Consider the following 21,936-nt stretch of genomic DNA (forward strand, 5'->3'; position numbering starts at 1 on the left):
AACAGGAATCTAAGAGTAGCTTGCTGACTGGTTCTGGCTTGGGGATTCTCGTGTGATTCAGTCAGATATGGGCCAAGACTGAAGGCCTGACCAGAAGTGAAGGATTTGCTTCCAAGAGGACTCTTTCACATAAAAGTCAAGTTGGCATTTGTTGTTGATGAAGGGCCTTAGATTTTTTCTTCATAAGGCTGCTCACATGTTTTTCTGGCTTCTCCTAAAATGTGCAGTCTAAGATAAGACAAAAGCTGCAACGCCATGAAGACTTAGCCTTAGAGGTTAGACCCTGTCACTTTTGCCATATTTTATGGTACACAAGCCAGCCCTTATTCAGTGTGGGGGGACTATTCAAGGACATGAACACTGAGTGACAAAGGTTATTTGGAATCAATTTGGAGGAGGGCTAACATATCATCTATCCACAGAGCCCAGAACAGTCCCTGGTATAATATATATTCAAAAAATATTTGATGAGTGAATGAGTCACTTGATGGTTACTTGTAGCAGATAGGATTAACATAAGACCTGTGGAACAACTTGGGAGTAGATGGCACTAGGGTAGTGGCAGCAGTAAGCTGCTTTATGTGATCTGATTTATGCAGAACAGTCTGGGAGGAAGAGACTGTTTGTTTACCACAAATGGTTATTTTAAGTATGAAGAAAGAACACTGAAAGATATGAACTTTGTTCCCTCAGGAAATGCATGCATGCCTATTGTCATCCTGCAGTATATAACCAGGATCTGGTTAAGAATAAAATTGTCTGAAGTCTGTCTGATGTAATCTTAAGCTTCAGACCCCCTGAGCCCGTCTGTGTCTTTCTTTCTTTCTTTCTTTCTTTCTTTCTTCCTTTTTCTCATCATTCCTTAATATACTTTGAGCTCTGTTTCATAGGAAGCAACAGTTATTGATGAAATAATAGAAATAAAAAAGACTAGAAGAACAAAGTCTTAGAAAAAGTAGGATTTACTGGAAATGGAAATTCTAATAAACACAGAATGCTCTCCATCTCTTCTCTGCCTCTTAGGGTATTGTCAGGATCTCTGCATCTATCCTTAGAGCTGTGTAATAAGAGAGGAAAAGATCTATACTTTTCCAGTTCTGATTTGAAAAGCCCCAGAGTAAGACTCTGGCAGGCCTACCCCCTATAAGCAATTGGTATGGCCAGGAGGTTAAGACAATATGGTTGGATTAGCTGTAGTCAAGCACCTATACCTGTTAGTAGAAGAAGAATATGGAAGGGCATATAGAAAAATAGAAATAATCCAATTTGTTCAGTCAATTTAAATACTGCCTTTTTTGTATATTCCCAAATATGATAGAACATATCATGTGTTCATTGGTTCATATGTCTGTTTTCTATACCATACCTTGAGTTCCTACAATGAAATCTGAATGCAAGACCATACTTTTATACACTAAATGACATGAGATTTGTAGTCAAAAGTCATTGATACTTGCATTTTTGCTTTTTCTTTTATTATCACTGTGGCTTTGGACCAAACTTAACTTCTTAATTTTTTAAATGGTCCTAATAATGGCCTGTTATTGCTGACACAATATACAAGCTAAAAACATTAGTTAATGTCCTTCTTCTTAGGCAAGTCTTGGACATAATTGCATGCCTTAATAAATGTTTGTGAATGAAAAAAGAAAGAAAAGGCTGCCTCTACAAGATGGATCATGATTAACACATAGCTTTCCTAAGGTACATAATCCTTTCAAACTAGCACATTACACCTTCTGGACCATAAAAAAGACATGTTTTCATTCCATATACAAAATGCTTTCACTCAGTCACAATATCAGAGATCCCTAAACCATTTAAGTAACAAAACAAATAGAACACAAGGTTAAGAGCAGTACAAAGTCTCATCAAAGTCTATTACAGGCATGGTATGTTTTAAGGCAAAATTTTCCTATGGCTCTTGCCCTGTAAAACTCAGAACAAGTTATTTTCTGCCAACATACAAAGGAGGGAAAATCATAGGAGAAATATTCCCATTTCCATAAGGAGAAATCAGAAGGAATACATGGATCACTGGACCAAAGCAGTTTTGAAAATCTGCAGGGCAAACTCTTTCAGATTTCAAGGACTGAGAGTCATTTACCCTCAGGGCTTTAGAAAGCAGCAGTCCCAACCTTTCCAAGTGCCTATGCAACAGCCTGCCTCTCTCTGAGTGAGACCTTGGGGGGACATTGGGGAGACCACATTTTTCTCAGCTGCGCCCTTTTCAAGCATTGAGCACCTGGGCTGTCTGTCATATGTGGGACACACCCTCAACCCCTCCACGGGGTGGCATCCAGGCTTTTCCCAATCTTTGAGGAATGTGGCCTACTCTCTCCAAGGTCTAAGGTGGCACAGTTCTTTCACTGTAATGAGGTGGAAGGCCCACCATCTGCTCTCAGGGAAACTCACCCTCTCCAAGTGATTAGATGGGTCCACTCTCCTGGGCTGAGTTTTCTTGACTGTAGATTTTAGCTTCCATAATTCTGCCTCTGCAGTTATTTTTCTACCAAAGGATCACTTTTCTCTCCCTCTCAGTCCTGACTGGCAGTGGTTCTGTTTATACAGATCCTGCAACGACCCTGCTGGCTTCTATGCAATACCCTTGGATCATGTCCATCAGACAGAAGAAATGTCCACAAATCTTTCCTCAAAAACTCCATCTCCAATCCTGTTTTTGTCTGAAATGACTGAATGCTTCCACATTTGGCCACATATTCACATAAGGTACTACTCTCTGGTGTGTCTTTTCCTGGAAGCCTAGAATTTTCCAGAACATCAATTTCTGGTTTCTTTGTACCCAGGATTTCAATCTTAGCTTATCTCTTTCCTGTCACATTTTGCTAGAAGTTGTAAGGATAAACCAGACTGTACTTTCCTCATTTAATTTGAAAATCTCTTCTGCTGAATATCTGCATTCATGGCTTTTAAAATCTGCCTTCCAGCCAAAGCCACTAGTCAACTTTACCAGATTATCTGCCATTTTAAAATGAATCATCTTCCTTCCAATTTGCAATAACATGTGCCTCATTTCTGCCTAAGCCTTATCAGAAGTATCTTTAAAATCCCCATTTCAACCTACAGTCTTTTCAAAGAACTCTAGGCCTTCTCTATCAAGTTCCACACAACTCTTCTGAAATCTTTCCCTGATCCATTTAAAAACCTTTTCCAACATGTTCAGTATTTGCAAACTGAAGCACCTCCATTTCTCTAGTACCAAAATCTGTTCTTGTTTTCTAGCTGCCAGAATGCAATATACCAGAAGCAAAATTGCTTTTAAGAAGGGAAAATTATTAAGTTGCAAGTTTACAGTTCTAAGGACATGAAATTGTCCAAATTAATGCAACTATATTGAAATGCCCAATCTAAGGCATCCAGGGAAAGGTACCTTAGTTCAAGAAGGCTGATGACGTTCAGAGGTTCTCTCTCAACTAGAAAGGCATATGGCAAACATGGTGATTTCTGCTACCTTTCTCTCCAGGCTTCTTGCTTCATGAATCTCCCCCAGGGGTGCTCTCCTTTATCTCCAAAGGTCACTGGCTAGTGGACTCTCATCGTTCTCATGGTTCTCATGGCACTATTGCTCCTTTCAAAAGGATTTTAAAGGATTCTGGTAAACTAATCAAGAACTTCTTTTGGAATTGACAGTTGCATCTGCCTCAAATCAAAAGAAAATACCCACAATTGGGTAGTGGTATCTCTGTGCAGATAATCTAATCAAGTTTCCAACCTACAGTGCTGAATAGGGATTGTAAGAAATGATGCCTCCACAAGATGAATAAGGATTAAAACATGGCTTTTCTGGGGTACATAATCCTTTCAATCCAGCACGGGTGATGAAGAATTGGGAATTTTCTTCAACAATCCCAAAGAAACCATGCATATATGTCCTCTGCTTTATAGTTTCCTATTTTATGCAGGTTTCAGATATGGTCCCTCAGAAATTCAGACTCAGTAATTTCATCAGAGCACAAAACACCTTCTTATACACTGAAAAAATATAATCTTCCATTTACTTTCAAATTTTACTTTTTCCTACTGCTAACTAAGACTATAAATATCAACTCTATATGTCCCATTTCCTCAACTGTAAAATAGTTTGGTGTATTGATTAATCTTACAAAATTCTTATATATACAATGCTTCTGGGGATTTTAGAACATTGTTCAGCACATCATAAGCTCACAAATGATACTTTTTTCTGAATAAATATAATTTTATCTTTTTCATGTTTAGTATAAAGCTTACTGAAAATCTCTCTTGTGTGTTTTCATTTGTTCTTAGAGGTAAATTGGAAATTTCTGAAATAGCATGTCCAAATTTACAATGCTTTGTGATAAGTAAGTTAAGTGATAAATACACACTCTACATTTATTAAAGTGTTTTGTTTTTGTTAAGTTACTACAGGTAAATATATTCATTGGGATTGCCACACATTTCCCTGAAACCATGTCTCAAAGATTGTGTAATTTAATCCTAACTGTTTATTACATATATCACTGAGTCTTACCAAATTTTCATCTTTCATGTTTTTCACCCTCCTTTGATTCTTAACCTAGATTACAGCATTTACATTTTGCATAGTAATAACAACATATTAAGTAACTAATACAGACTCCTAAATGTCATTTAAATGCTTATTCGTTAAAAAGTTCTCATTAGCACTTGCTTTTGACTGTTATGCATTTCTTGTAAAATTTTATTGTCATATGCCACACTTCAATGGTTCAAAATTTAAGTGATTATGGCAGCAAAATAATAGTTGAAAATGTTATTATCTAGAACATTCATTTTTCAAAGTACATCTTTGTTGTGTTCAAGATTTTATGGTATGCAGTTTCTTTCATTCTTGCCTTGCAAGTCCATATTACTGAGTTTCTCTTATTAGACAGGCTCTCTGTTTAGGATTGAACAATATCCCCCACAAATATTTTGCCCAGGTTTCAACACCTCATTCTGTGGATTTGAAATGATTTATAAATAGGATTCTGAAGGTGTGTCCAAGCTGAGTGAGGCTGGGCCTTTTTCCTATATGGCTGAAGTTGTTATAAACAAAGGAATTGGACAGAGAAGGAGAGACCAAAGACAGTCAATAGAATCTAGAACAGAAAGCAGAAGTTGCCTCCATGTGTATTACCATATTCTGGAAAAACCCCAAGGAACCCTACAGATTGCAAGTCTTCCAGAAGGTAGTGAACCTAAGATAACACAGGCTTTCTAGACCATGAGTCATATTTCTGTTATTAAGCTAACCCATTTTGCAGTACTTATTTTAATACTCCCCAACATCAATTCTCTATATTATGTTTTATACAACGATATTCACTTCAGTGAGTTTTAAGATACTGTGGGTTTTAAGTCATATATGATCGACCATACAATTATTGTCAATAAATATACACATGTGTTTATTTATCCCTACTATTATCAAGTTTTACCTTGTGTATTAAATTTTCTTGGTTCACAAATCAGAAGTAGTTTTACCTTGTCTAGGTGTGTAGCTATTTAGAAAGGTTTTTTTGTTTTGCTTTGCATGAGAAATGAACCTGGTATCTGGCATGTCAGGTGAGAGCTGTGCCTGCTGAACGACCCTGGCCTGCCCAAGAAAGTTTTAATTTCATTATCTATTTGTTGAAGAATATTTATTTTCTTTGAAAGAGAAAAACATTTTGGATTTGAGGGCTATTTTTGTAATGTTTGAAACATTGTTTCTCTATCAGTTAATTTTTAATGTTTTTTATATTTTGTTGCACTTCAGCTATATCTTCTTAGGACATCTAAGACTTCCTTCCTTGCAATGAATCTACCTGCAGAATGGTAGATTCATTCCAAAAAGTTATGTTGGGAAAATTTTCCAGCTATAGTAGCCTTGAGTATTTACACTTCAGTTAAGACTCTGGAAGTAAGGGTAGTTGTAAAGGGAATAAATTATATTATGAGGATGCAAACAAATTGTGACAACTGCTAGTAACTAAAACCCCACTATGAAAAGATATCAAGGACATAAAATGTCTCAGTACAATCTCATTTTAAATGAGTTACTTTTTTTTTACAATAATCAGGCAGAAAATTTATTGAGAAAGCATGTAAGAGAATATGCAGGCACTCTCACAAAGACAGGGGTGAAAGAGGCAAGAGGCAATAGACAATGTGGAGACATTAGATTTTATAGATTAGTTTACTTACTCACTTTCCTCTTTCCTTGTTCACAGATTTTCTTCTACCTTCCTTGCTCTTCAGGGCAGTGCTGTGTAGTAGATAGTGCATTTGGCCCCACCCCTATCTGTAGAGGACTCAATCAGGTATGGGTCATTTGGATCCAGATGGGTTGGTTGCCACTGGATGTTTCCCCTAAGTCAACAGCTCCCAAACATGTTGCCTTTCCAGGACACAGGCTTTCCTGACCTTGATTAACCATCCTTGCTTAAGGGTCCCTTCACACCTTTTCCCCCTCCACTCTCTCTCTATTCTAGCCTGCCTAAATGTCCCTCTTAGAGAGTTCTTGCCCTTAATCTTAAAGGGTGATGGGAGACTGGCATTTGTCTTTTGGTTGTTAGAGGTGCAAATCCTGCCTGATTGGGTACAGAGCTTTCTGGTTATCTCTTTTAAGTTGAGAGGGAGGGGGCCAAAGAGAAGTTGGAAAACTGAAAATCCTTACATCAGCATTGGTTTAGTGTAAAAGACTTCTAGTCTGGAAGAAATAAATTTGGTGGGGAACCTAAAAATGCAAAGAAAAATTAATAGCAAGAGGAGGATAGAAGTGAGCAAACTTAGGAGATGCCTCAGCCAAGTGAGATTGGGGAAGAGGGGAGGAAATTATCATCTTTCAGGTCAAAGAGAAAATCTTGAGCCTTCTCTCTAAGCCATCTCAGCAGGTGAACTTACTACCTTCCCTCATACATGGGAAATGACTCCCAGAGGTGTAAATCTTTCTGACAACATTGGACAGTACTCCTGAGGATGAGCCTGGAGCTAGCATCAGGGGATTGAGAAAGCTTCTTGACAAAAAGGGGGAAGAGAAATATGAGACAAAATAAAGTTTCTATTGCTGAGAGATTTCAAACAGAGTTAAGAAGTTATCCTGGAGGTTGTTATGCATTATGTAAATATCTCTTTTTGGTTTATGGTGCACTGGAGTAGCCAGAGGGAGGTACCTGAAACTGTTTAACTGTGTTCCAATAACCTTGATTCTTGAAGATGATTGTATAAATATATAGTTTTTACAATGTAACCATGTGATTGTGAAAATCTTGTGCCTGATGCTTCTTTTATAAGGGTATGAACAGATGACTAAAAAGATAAGGATTAAAAAATAAATAAATAATAGGAGGGTAAGGGGTAAAAACTTAAGTAGATTGAAATACCAGTGGCCAATGAGAGGAAGTGGTATGGGGTATGGGATGTGTGAGTCTTTTTCTATTATAATTAATGTTCTAAAAATGATCATGGTGAAGAATAGTCAACTATATGATGATATTAAGAGACATTGACTGTATACTATGGATCAACAGTATGTGGGTGATTTCCCAATAAAAAATATTTTTAAAAAAACTGAAATAAAAACCTGCATTAAAGATAGCTATTTGGGACTTATAGATGCCAGTATTATTGTATTATATTGTTTTGTATGTAACTACACTTTTTACTTCCCATAGGTGGTGAAATGCAAGTGCATAAAATGTAATGAGAAATTTACATTTTGGACATATAATGGACAAAGATATAACTGGTGGGGGAACATAAAGTTATAGGAAAACTATATATGCAAGCTATTGAAGTTAATTTGTTATCAACCATATATAATTGTTATGCATTTAGAAGATTAAATTTTAACCCTATGGGAACCACAAGGGAAACTATTGGAAAATATATCCATATAGAATTGAAAAGGCATGCAAAATGATACAAAACAAGAAAGCAGATAAACTATAAAGTAGGCTTTAACAGAAGAGAAAGATAAAAAGTTATAACTTCCAAGGGCTAAATAGCAAAATGTCAAGAGAAAAACCTACATTATCAGCAGTGACTTTAAATTTAAATGGAGTAATCTTTCCAGTAAAAAAGAAGAGATTGGTAAAATAAATCAAGAAAGACTGGCCCAACTCTATGCTTTTGTGAGACTCACTTTAAAGTCAAAGTTACATGGCAGAAAGAACGAAAAACCCATAGCAAGCTATTGGAAACAAAAGTCATCTGGGGCAACAATACTAGTACTGGATAAAATAGACATTAAGTTAGAAACAGTTTCAAAGAACACAGATAGTCATTACATACTGACAAACAGGAAGATGTAACAATTATAAACATATATGCACCTAACAGGAATACCCTAAAATATATGAGGCAAATACTGACAGATTAGAAGGGAAAAATTGATTGTGCACAAATAGTAATGTTTTTAACACAACATTTGCAATAATGGGTAGAACATTTAGTCATAAGATCAATAATGAAATACAAGATTTGAATGATGCACATATAGAACATTGCACCCAATAAAAACAGACTGCACATCCTTCTTGAATGCACATGGATCACTCTCCAGGAAGACCATACAGTGTGTCACAAAACAAGTCTCAATAAATTAAAAAATTTCAAAATCATACAATATATGTTCTCTGACCAAAATGGAATGAAGCTAGAGGAAGAAAAAAAAATTCCCCAATACAGGGACATTAAACAATATACTCTTACACAACCAATGGATTAAAGAAGAAATCAGAGCAAAATTAGGAAATGTTCTGAAGTGAATGAAAATGAAAATATAACATACCAAAAATCATGGATGGGGATGCAAGGGCAGTTTAGTGGTAGAATTCTTGTCTGCCATGTGGGAGACCCAGGTTCAATTCCCAGTCCAGGCACTTCCCAAAAACAAACAGACACAAATTCAACAAATGGTGCTGCCATAATGGGATACTCACATGGAAAAATAATGAAGTGTGACCCCACCACACAGCATACAAAAAAAACTTATGGAAAGCAGTGAAGGCAGAACTAAGAGAGAAATTTACAGCTTAAATCCTTCATTAAGAAAGAAAAAAAGACTTCCACTCATATATCTAATCTCAAAACTGGAAGAACTAGAAAAAAAGAGCAAACTAGACACAAAGAAAGCAGAAAGATGTAAATAACAAAGATTAGAGTGATGATAAATGAAATGAAAACCCAACAATCAAACAAAAACAGAGAATCAACAAAACCAAAAATTCATTATTTGAAAAGATCTTCAATATTGACAAACCTTTAGCTAGTCTGAAAAGGATAAAAAGAGAAAGGATACAAATAAATAAAATTAAAATTGAAAACTACAGGATTATTACAACCTTTGAAAATAAAAGGGATTATAAGTGGATAGTATAAAAAAATGGTATGCCTACAAATGAGCATACTTTGATGAAATGGATAAATTCTTTGAAACACACAAATTACCTATATTTACTCAAGATGAAATAGAATAGATCAGCAAACAAACTACTAGAATAGCTCAACAAACAATAATCAAAAACTTCCCACAGAGAAAAGCCAAGGATCAGATGGTTTCATGGGGGAATCCTACCAAACATAACAACGACAAAAAAGAACTCCAATCTGTTCAGACACTTCCAAAAAAATTGAAGAGGAGGAAACACTCACTTATTCATTCTATTAGGCTCAAATCACTCTCATACCAAATCCAGTTAAAGACGGTTCAAGAAATAACAACCACAGACCAAAATGTCTTATGAATATAGATGCACAATTCCTCCACCAAATATTGTGGCTGCTCAAAAGTGAGTCCTTGCAAATGTGCAACAGAGTCAATTAAATGACACTCACATTTTGAGGAATGCAAAAGTTCATTTAGCAAATGCTAGCCTCCTGAGGACAGTAGAATGTTTCCTCAAATCTGTCTCCCTGAGCTGGAGAAACATTCAGTATTTTATAGCATTCAAACAAAATCAGATAGATTTAGATGATGAGGTTGGAGATAGTCTAATCTCTGAGTATGTACAGGTTGATTACTGGCTTTGCTCACTTGAAGTTTAAGGTTTTGGCTATTGAATATATCAGCTGCAGGCCAACTCTGATTAGAAATGACTTAGTCAGTTCTGGGCTGACTCACATTACTTTGTTAATAAACACTGAGAGTATCAAAGTTGAGGGTTACAAAAAAAAGATAAGGAGACACATACTTGACCATTCATGAGTTAACACATTATTGTCCAGTTACAGGGTAAAGATGATTACAACTATATTGTAAAACATAGCAGCAGCATCAAAGAAACAAGTCATCTGGGTTACAGTTAAGCGAGTTATAACAGTTACAGATAATTGCTGCTGGGTACATCAGAGTATATCAGAAAGTTAGAGAGCATTTAGATAATGATTCTGTAACTATAACTATATTTGTTAACACTTGTCACAATACTAGCAAACCAAAAACAACAGCATTTTTATATGATATATAAACAGAATTATACACCATGATTATTCTAATTTGCTAAAGCTGCTGAAATGCAAATACCATAAAAGAGTCGGCTTTTACAATGGAACTTATTAGTTTATGAGTTTACAGTTCTGAGGCTGTGAAAATGCCCAAATCAAGGCAATGTACTCTTCCTGAAGGCCAGCTGCTGGCTATCCTGGACTCCTCTATTAAATGGCAGGTGCACAGTGACATCACCAGTCTCTCCCCTGTGCTCTGTGTTCTGTTGCTCTCAGTTTCCTGCTTACATGTCTTTTCTGTGGGGATTCAGAGAAATTGTAACTTTACACATTGGTGGTGGTATTGTAAAATGTTGTAGTTGATATGGAAACTTCCTTGGTAGTTCCTCTGAATTTTGAAAATCAGAATTCTATACCATATAATCTGGCAATCTCATGCTTGCTATATACCAAAAATAATTAAGAAAAGGGATTGGAACATGTATTTATCTACCATGTTTAGTACCTGTGCTGGTTTGAAAGGACGTATGTACCCTAGAAAACAATGTTTTAATCCTAATCCCATTTTGTAAAGGCAGTCATTTCTTCTAATCCCTATTCAGTACTGTAAATTCAAACCCGTAATTAGATCATCTCCCTGGAGAAGTGACTCAATCAAGAGTGGTTGTTAAACTGGATTAGGTGGAGATGTGTCTCCACCCATTTGGGTGGGTCTTGATTAGGTTATTGGAATCCTATAAAAAAGGAAACATTTTGGAGAAAGCTGAGCGATTCAGAGAGAACAGAGAAGAATGACATAGTCATGAGAAGCAGAGTCCACCAGCCAATGACCTTTGGAGATGAAGAAGTGAAACACCTTCGCTGTGGATATGTGTATGTATAAAATCTACTTTTTTAAGATGAAGAAACTGGGGATTAATTTAACTTGTCAAAACTTCTAAAGGGCAAAGCTAGGACTGTATGGCCCCCAATACTCACATTCTTAACCAGTTGCACAATGTTGTAGTAGCTCCTCTATGAGATACGCATCTTAGCTGGCATGCAAAACAAACTAATGGGATAAGAATAAAATATTCAAACTCCTATTTGGTTTATTTATTATCTAAAAATAAGAAATATACTAAGCTTTTATAATATTTAATACACTGATGACAGTGAGGTGTACATTCAGTCCTTTTGTCACATGAATGATGTACCCTGGAGGAAAGATAGGAGATCATTAAAGTAAAGGCACTGCCAGGTACACCCTCAACATTAAGTTTTTGCAGCTTGTGTGTTCTTAATTAAATAAAGGACTCTTCAAAATACTTTTGGATGAGCTGTGCAGTGAACTTGAAAAGCTTTTTTCCCCATGATAAAGTACCCAAAAGAATTATGAGTCCTAAAAATAACTTAAGTCCAAATTTGCTGACCATTTTTTCTGATAGCAAGTGGCTGTCAGTAGTATGCTACGAAGAATGCATTTTTAAAAATTTATTACTCAAAAATATGTCTCTTTCAGGCAAGGGCAGTGTTCAACAATGAGTAAAGAAAGTACTGTTACTCTAAAGAAATTATTGGTTTAGAGTGAATATTTAGAAAATTTAACATTTGGAATTATTCTTATCAGAATGTGATTTTATTGCCAAAAGAAAGTGCCTATAATAATTTTCAGTTTTCTAAATGGATTAAAAGTCTTCCACACATGAAAAAAAGGGAATGATGTTCTGCTACATGCCTGTTCCTACATGGATAAGCCTTGGAGACATCTGTTTTTTTAAATAACCCAGACTCAAAAAGGCAAATAGTATGTGATATCTCTTTTATTAAATAGCTAGAGTGAGCAGATTTCACAGAGACAGATAAAGATTTCAGGCCACCACAACCTGGGAGGAGAGAGAGCAAAGGGGGTATTATTGCTTAATGACTTCAGAGTTCTTTTTTGAAGACCCCCAAATATTTTGGAACTAGATATTGGTGATTGTAACACAATGTTATATTTATAACATATTTTCTCAAAGGACTAACTCTTGGTTTTATTGGCTTTTTCTATTGTTCTCCCATTCATTTAACTCTGCTTTAAGCTTTGTTATTTCTCTTCTTCTATTTGCTTTTGGGTTGGTTTGTTGTTCTTTCTCACATTTTGCTCATTCTTGTTTTTTTAATGCAGGTGCTTAGCACAATAAATTTCCCTCTCAGCACAGTCTTTGCCAGTCTCCTAAGTTATGATATGTTATTTATTCATTTTCTTTTATCTCCAGATGTTTACTGATTTCTCTAGCAGCTTCTTCTTTGACCAATTAAGAGTGTGCTATTTATATTTATGAATGTTTTCCTTTGTTGGTGGTTAATATCCAGCTTCATTCCACTGTGATCAGAGAAAATGTTTTGAATAATTTCAATGTTTTTAAATTTATAAAGACCTGTTTTGTGCCCCCACATATAGTCTAACCAGGAGAATGTTCCATGAGCACTACAGAAGAATGTATATCCTGGTGTTTTTGGAGTGTAATGACATATATATGTCTTTTAGGCCTAATTTATTTGTCAAGTTATTTAACTTCTCTATTTCCTTATTGATCCTCTGTGTCATTGTTTTGTCTATAGAAGAAAGTGGTGTATTGAGGTCTCATGCAACCTCTACTTAATGTCATGCCACCTGATGAAACCAAGGTTCAAACCCAGGTCTCTTGATTACTGCAATCTCTCCACCATAGCTCAGCTCCTTCTCTTCTTGGAAAATGATCCCACATTCCAAGATCATCCATAATAACCCACTGTCATTAAGCAGCTTTTCCTAGCCCCCCCCTTCTCCTCTAGCCATCTCTCTTTTGCAGTCCTCATTCTTTCCAATCCAGATCCTCTTACCTTAATAGTCTTAGATGTCTACACCACTTCTCCCTAAGCATATATGGTTGTAACCCTCCTACCCAACTCATATATGTATGACAACATGAACCTAAATTGAAAACCTAGTGCCTCAGATCATTTCCCATTGGAGAGGGGAGGTACTAGCCTTATAGAGGTAATTATCACACCTGTCTTCCAGAAGTGTCATGAGGGGTAAAAGCAGTAACTCATAGACAGGGCTGAGCACAGTAGTGGGCACAGAGAAAGCACTTGATGCATATGAATTTGTAACAGTGGTTCTCAATCAGTAATTATGCACCATGGGTAATTTTGTCACCTATGTATGGCTACAAGATTTAGTAAAAAAAAAAAAGTAAAAGTAAGCAACAAATAATAAATAAATAAAGTCTATTTTGTCTAATATTAGTATAGCTATTCCTGCTTTCTTTTGGTTATAGCTTGCATGGAACACCCTTTTCCATCCTTTCACTTTCAATCTCTTTGTATCCTTGTTTCTTGTAAGTAGTACATATCTGGGCTGTATTTCTTAATCCATTCTGCCAATCTGTATCTTTTATCTGGTTAGTTGAGTCCATTAACATTAAACGTTATTACTGAAAAAGCATTTCTTGAATCCATGACCTTATCCTTTGGATTTTGTTTGTCACATCTATTTATTCTTTTCCCTCTATCTTTTTGTCCTTTAAGTTACTCTTACTGGTACTCTTCAATTCTGTGCACTCCTCCAGACCTCCCTCTCCTGTCTTTTTTTTCAACTGGCAGGACTCCTTTTAATGTTTCTTGTAGAGCAGTTCTCTTGTTGACAAATTCTTTCAGGATTCACTTCTCTGTGAAAATTTTAATCTCTCCCTCAGTTTTGAAGGAAAATTTGGCTGGGTACAGAATTATTGGCTGGAAGCCTTTCTCTTTCAGTTTCTTAAATATATCATACTACTGCGTTCTTGCCTCCATAGTGCCAGTTGAGCAGTCTGAATTCAGTCTTATGTGATTTTCCTTGTATGTAGTAGATTGCTTTTTTCTTGCCGCTTTAAGGATTTTCTGCTTCTCTTCAACATATGACAGAATGATTAGTATGTGTCTTGGGGGAAGGCCTATTTGAATGTATTCTATGTCAAGTTTGTTAGCCTTCTTTGATTTGCATACTTATGTTCTTTATTATGATTGGGAAGTTTTCCCCTATTATATCCTCAACTAATATCCCTAGCCTTTTATTCTTCTCCTTCAGAGATGTCAGTCATTCTTATATTTGCATGCTTTGTTTTGTTCATCATTTCCCTGACATCCAAAACAAATTCTTCCACATTTTTCTCCATTTGCTGTTTGAATGTTCAAAATCAGTTGTCCAGTCATCCAGTTCACTTACTCTTTCTTCTCCCTGTTCAATTCTGCTGCTGTGTGTCTCTAATGTATTTTTTTCTTTCAGGGGCAGGCACTTGGAATTGAACCCAGGTCTCTGGCATGGCAGGCAAGAACTCTGCCTGCTGAACCACAATGGCCAGCCCTTAATATACTTTTGATTTGGTCTACAGTATCTTTAATCTCTGTGATATCTGCTATTTTTCTATTTATTCTTTCAAATTCTTCTTTATGCTCTTCTAGTGTCTTCTTGATATCCTTTATGTCATTAGTCATCCCACTGATTTTATTTAGTAGTATTTTATGAATATCTTTGGTTAGTTATCTCAAAGTCTGTGTCTCTTCTGGTATCTAAATTTTGTCATTAGGCCGGACTGTATCTGTCTGCATCATGATATGCTTAGTGAGATATAAAAAGTGTGAATCCATCATTTATGAATTATATCTCAATGAATCTCTCTAATAAAATAATACACTTTTAAGATAATGTGATGCAGAGTAAAATTTTTATAAGAGGAAAATCATTGTTAGGGATTATGTGGAGAAATTGGAACCCTCATATTTGCTGATTGGAATGTAAAATGATAAAGCCACTTCAGATAACTTTGGTGATAGCTCATACTTAGCTTTATAATTTTTGTGTTACTCAGAAATTTTAATCTTGTGTATATACTCCCAAATTATTGAAAACTGATATTCAATAATTTCTTGTATATGTGTATTCATGGAAGAATTATTCATAATAGCAAAAAAGCATAAACAACCTCAATATCCACCAATGGATGAACAGATAAATATTTATAACCATGCAATGGAATATTATTCAGCCATAAAACCGAAGAAGTAGGATTAGGGTAAGAAGGCAGCTTAGTGAGGTATGGAATTAGTTCATCTTCCAGAGCATACAGTAAGTAGCCAGGTGCAGTACAGAACAACTCATGGGGCTACATCAGGTCAGACACACAGTGTACACCAATCTGGACAAGCTGGAGAGCCTGAGACTCCACAAAGAACTGTAAGTCCCCAAGCTGTGGAGGCCAGCACTCCCACCACCAGTGGCTTGGCACCCTGGTGCTCTGAAGGTAAAGGAAACAGACTTTACTAGCAAAAAAGGGCTTAGCTCAACCAAGCTCCACTTGCATAAATAATGCAAATTCTGCCTACTAAAATATAGACCCCCAGCCCAGAGAAAACTGAAATAAATGTTTGAGGTTCTAGGAGCTTTTGTCCTGGCAGAGAAGGGGTTGGTTTGATGGATAAAATAAACAAAGCTTTTTGAGTTGGATAGCACAAAATACTGCCAAATGGCTGGACCCAGGTTTCTAGGATGATGGTGGAACAGAGGGTTCTGTGAAGAAGGTGTGCTATGATAGGTCAAGTTCACCTCTGCTCCAAGGAATAGCTGGAAAAGGGATGGGAAGGCAACTGAGACAGTGATCCCATTGTGTACATGACCCAAGAGGTCTTTCTACACCACATACAAAGACCCTGGTTAAAAAAAATTGAAGAATTGAGAAGCATAGAACTGAACATCATCCTGCAGATGCAAAGAGCCCCAAAGCTCTGAGGAGCATGGATGGGAGATTGAGACTAGACAAGCTCTACTTCTGTGTCCCACATGCTTCACCCTGCTCCTACACTCCAAGATCTGCCTAAGCAGCACCACATGCACACATCCCCTGCACTGCACATTTACAACCCCACAACATTCACCCAATTCTCAAAGGCACCAGTATAGTATCCTAAGACTGTGTCTATGCCTGCACCACAACACATCACCAAGCAGTTATGCACCACCCAGCATCCCACATCCTGCTCAACATTCAGCCCACAAATATAAAGTTTTAGACTACTGAAGGAAATCAACTTACAAAGCAAACAAATCAAGATATTTACATGACAGTAAACAACAGAAGATCACTAAGAATATAATGATGTAGAGAGATATAGCTGAGCATAATTATGAAATTAAAACAAAGGCTTTGAACAACTAATCAAAGATGATCATATAATTCTACTAAATAATATCAATGGGCTGACTAATGACATAAAGGAGATCAAGGAGACACTAGAAGAGCATAAAGAAAAATGTGAAAGAATAAACAGAAAAATAGCATTTATCACAGAGATTAAAGATACTGCAGACCAAGGAACAAGTATATTACAGATACACAACAGAAGATTTGAAGAAGCAGAAGGAATAAGTGAACCAGATGGCAGGGCAACTGATTTCAAACACTCAAAACAGTGAGTAACAAAGGATAGAAAATTTTGAATTGGATTTCAGAGGAATGATGAACAAAACAAAGTGTACAAATATAAGAATCGTTGGTATCTCAGAAAGAGAAAAGAAGTGTAAAGGGCTAGGAAGATTAATTGAGGACCCAACAGGGGGGAACATCTCAACCTTTATAAAGGAAAAATTGTACAAATCAAAGAAGCCCAATGAATTTCAAGTATGATAAATCCAGATACGTATGGCTGTTATTAAACAAACAGGAAAGTACAAATGTTGGGAAAGATGTAAAGAAATTGGGACACTTATCCATTGCTGGTGGGAATGTATAATGGTACAGCCACTATGGAATTCAGTTTTGTGGTTCTGTAGGAAAATAAATACCAAATTTCCCTATGACCCAGCAATAGCATTACTGAATATATACCTAGAAGATCTGAAAGCAGTGACACAAACAGACATTGCATGTGATGTTCACAGTCACGTCATTCACAATCACCAAAAGATGGAAACAATCCAAGTACCCATCAACAGATGAATGGATAAATAAAATGTGGCATATATATATATATATATATATATATATACATACACATATACATACATACATACATACATATATGATGGAATATTATGAGGCAGTAAGAAGAAATTATATCCTGAAGCATGTGTGAAGATGGATGAGCCTTGGGGACATAATGCTAGTGACATAAGCCAGACACAAAAGTATAGATACTGTATGACTCCATTTTTATGACCACAGTAAAGATAAAATCAGAAGCTTATAATACAAATTATAGGTGATTTAGATATACATAGAAGCTAGAAATGGGTGACCATTTAGCTAATGAGGTAGAACTCGAATGTAAAGAAATAGATAAAAGTGAAGGTAGTTCACTAATGTGTCTACAAGTAATAGCACCATATTGAAGGCAAACATGATTGAAAAAGGATGTATAGACCTATGGGTCCCACTGATTATCACCACAGATATAAAGAAGTTCTTACATGAACTACTTCAAAGGTATGATTCTTGTACAAAGAGTGTTTAAGTTCAGGTTATATGGGGAAAACTGCTATTGCATGCTATGTGTTATGTTTAATAGGGAAACATTAGAAGTACCAAGAGCAACACCAGGTGTAAATAATGGGGGGAGGGACAAGAGCTAAGGGGAGGTTTAGATTTCTTATTTGGTGAGGGTGTGTTTGTTGGTTCTCTTTCTCTTGGGAAAATTAAATTATCTCAAATTAAGAATGGTGATGGGCTGTGGACTTTGGACATTATCCATGATGTCTTATAAATGCAGGTGGTTGAATGGTGCACTGACTGAGATGCAGATTGGTGAGTGATGGTGTATACATATGATTGGATATTGTGCTACCAAAAAAGGGACAAAGTTGTGAGGCATGCAGCCTTGTGAGGGAATCTGTGGGTGATCCAAAATAAGCCAGAAACAAAACAGCAATTATTGTATTTAGAAAATGTTTATAAGAAAATAGGCACCTGGATTGTAAGCTCTTGTAGCAGTCACATTTAGTCCAGAATGGTAACTATAATTTCTTAATTTTGAGAGGCTGTTTTATACATTTATAACCTGGTTTCAGAGACAAGAATAAAGGTGATCAAGTCAGGATTAAGGTAATTCTGAGCACAGGGGTAAGGAAGACATTGTCTATATTTTAGAACCTCACCTACTCTTTGAGACCAAAGGAAGAAAGTTTTATTTTGTTGAGAACCTAAATTTTCTGTGGAACATAATCTAAGTCAACCTGTCTAGATAGCTGACTTAAATAACTGTAATACAGGGAGTGCAGAATAAAAATGAGGGTCCTTAATCCTGTACAGTTTAATATAGTGTCTGGATATATCCCAGAATATATTAAACAGATAATCCAAAAGTATTGGCAATGTTCCTTGAGGGATGGAAGAAAAAATATAGAACTATTGAACTTTACCACCAGAGAAACCACTAATACTGTGTCAAACATTAGGGACACCCAAATCAATAGGCTAAGTCCTTGATCTTGAGGCTTGCCCTTGTAAAGCTTATGTATGTAGGAGAAAAGCTTAGCTTACCTATATGTGTGCCTTAGAATCACCTTCAGAGGACCTCTTTTGCTGCTCAGATGTGACCCCACCCTCTCTAAGCCCAAATTTACAAGTGAAATCATTGCCCTCCCCCCTGTGTGGGACATGACACCCAGGGTGAAAGTCTCCCTGGCAGCATGGGAGATGACTTCCAAGGATGAGTCTGGCCCTGGTACCATGGGACCATTAATGTTACACTGCCCAAAAGTAGAAAAAGAAGAGTAAGAAATAAGGTATCAGTGGCTGAGTTTAGAATTGAGAGGCTTCTCTGGAAGTTGCTCTAATGCAATCTTCAAGTAGACATTGTTCCCTATCATAACTTGCCAAACCAAAACCCAAACCATTCCAATCAATCCCAAAGAACATCTAGGGCAAAATATAAGATTCTACAAAAGTTCTGTGTACTTTACAGAAACCTACAGTCTCCAAATGGGTCCCTGGACCAGATAAGTCCTGAAATGCAGAGGTCAAAGCCTCTCCAGAATATCAACTAGTTCCATCCCCATACTCCATATTATTGACAGCACCTTCCAACATGAAAATTTAGAATGGCCATAGCTCAAATACCCCTGGAGTGGGAGAAAGTTCAAAGGTGATGGTGGAGTTATACAGAGAATGTAGGGTTTAACGAATGAGTACCATTGCTGAAACTCTATATGGATATTTCTCTCAGCTTCCAGTATCTTAGTGCAGCTAGGGGTAAAAACCTAAAATTGTGGAATTGTAACCCACACCAAACTCTGAAATCTGCTCTATAACTAATTATTGTGCTGTGCTTTGAAATTTATTGACTTTTTGGATATGTTATTTTTCACAATAAAGAAAATGAATGATGATAAAAATATATATTCCTTCTATCCTCTAATATTCTGAAGCAGCTAGAGGAAATTATGTGAGATGATGATATAGTAGCCCACAACAAACTCTGGGACTTTTACTGTAACTACTTGTGGTAGAGTGCTTTGAATACCATTCTTATTTTCTTTCTTTTCTTTGCATATATGTTATATTATACATTGAAAATGTAACATGGATGGACCTAGAGAACATTATGCTGAGTGAGTCTAGCCAAAAACTAAAGGACAAATACTGTATGGTCCCACTGATGTGAACCGACATTCGAGAATAAACTTGGAATATGTCATTGGTAACAGAGACCAGCAGGAATTAGAAACAGGGTAAGATAATGGGTAATTGGAGCTGAAGGGATACAGACTGTGCAACAGGACTAGATACAAAAACTCAAAAATGGACAGCACAATAATACCTAATTGTAAAGTAATCATGTTAAAACACTGAATGAAGCTGCATCTGAGCTATAGGTTTTTTTTTGTTTGTCTGTTTGTTTGATTGTGTCATTTTTTTACTTATTATTATTTTTATTTTTTTCTCTATATTAACATTCTTTATCTTTTTCTGTTGTTTTGCTAGTTCTTTTCCTAAATCAATGCAAATGTACTAAGAAATGATGATCATGCATCTATGTGATGATGTTAAGAATTACTGATTGCATATGTAGAATGGAATGATTTCTAAATGTTGTGTTAATTTCTTTTTTTCTTTAATTAATAAAAAAACTGGAAAAAAAACAGTGAAGTACTGATTCATGTTACACAGATTAACATTAAAAAAATGATAAATGAAAGGGCACTGACTGAAAAGATCATATACTGTGTGGCTCAATTTTTATCAAATATATCTGAGATAAATATACAAATATTTGTATAAAATATAAATATGTATATTGAAATATAAATAAATTATGAATAAATCCATAACATAGAAAGCAGATGAGTAACCAGAATAAGAATTAGGGAATGGCTGCTTAATTGGTACATGGTTACCTTTGACATAATGAAAATATTTTGGAAATATATACAGGTGATAAATTATGGATATAGTAAATGCCAATGAATTGTATGATATATAAAATTATACTGTAATATAGTTTAACATATATTGTGTGTATCAGTTTACTAGCTACCAGAATGAGATATAAAAGAACAGGAATGGCTTTTAAAAAAGGAGAATTTTAAAAATTACAAATTTACAGTTCTAAGGAAATGAATGTGTCCAAATTGAGGCAGTAAGAAGAGGTTACCTTAATTCAAGGGCGGTCCATAAGTTAGGAACACCTTCGTCAGTTGTGTAGTCACATGACTGGTATCTGCCTCTATAGGTTCTGGTTTACTTAAAATCTCATGGCAACATCTGCTGAGTTCCAAGCCTCCACAGCTATCTGTGACTCTGTATTCCATTTGTTGTCATCTGTGTCAGCTCTTCTGTGATGATTCCATTGGCTCTGAGGCTTCCATTGGTTCTGTCATTTCTGTAGGCTCTGTCTGCTCTGAGATCTCTCCAAAACTTTGTGCTCTTCTAAAGGATACCAGTAAGCTAATCAAGACCCATCTGAAATGGTTGGAGTCACATCTCCAGCTAATCAAAGTTAATACCCAAAACTGGGTGTGTCACATCTCCCTGGAGAAAATCTAATCAAAAAATTCCAACCTACAATACTGAATAGGGATTAAAATAAATGATTGCTTCCACAAGATTGGATTAGGATTAAAATATGGCTTTTCTGGGGTACATAATATTTTCAAACAAGCACAATGTGTTAAATATATTATAATTATATGTTACATGGATTTTCATGTAACATATAAAAAGCACTCTACCACAAGTAGTTAATAAAAGTCCCAGAGTTTGTTGTGGGCTACTATATCATCATCTCACATAATTCCTTCTAGCTGTTCCAGAATATTAGAGGATAGAAGGAATATATATTTTTTATCATTATTCATTTTCTTTATTGTGAAAAATAACATATATCTAAAAAATCAATAAATTTCAAAGCACAGCACGATAATTAGTTATAGAACAGATTACAGAGTTTGGTATGGGTTACAATTCCACAATTTTAGGTTTTTACCCCTAGCTGCACTAAGATACTGGAAGCTGAGAGAAATATCCA

At 35.9% G+C, this 21,936-nt stretch overlaps 1 long non-coding RNA gene across 1 annotated transcript; it reads right to left on the reverse strand.

Moving 5' to 3' along the window:
* Window positions 1–961: 961 nt before the first annotated feature.
* On the reverse strand, window positions 962–21,154 carry LOC143683067 (uncharacterized). The gene is made up of 3 exons (XR_013175404.1): window positions 21,064–21,154; window positions 11,410–11,482; window positions 962–1,057 (listed from the first exon to the last, which is right to left on the reverse strand). It is a non-coding gene; the product is annotated as an uncharacterized LOC143683067 (long non-coding RNA).
* Window positions 21,155–21,936: the final 782 nt, after the last annotated feature.

Source organism: Tamandua tetradactyla, chromosome 1, assembly GCF_023851605.1.
Source record: "Tamandua tetradactyla isolate mTamTet1 chromosome 1, mTamTet1.pri, whole genome shotgun sequence".
In the NCBI taxonomy this organism is placed as follows: domain Eukaryota; kingdom Metazoa; phylum Chordata; class Mammalia; order Pilosa; family Myrmecophagidae; genus Tamandua; species Tamandua tetradactyla.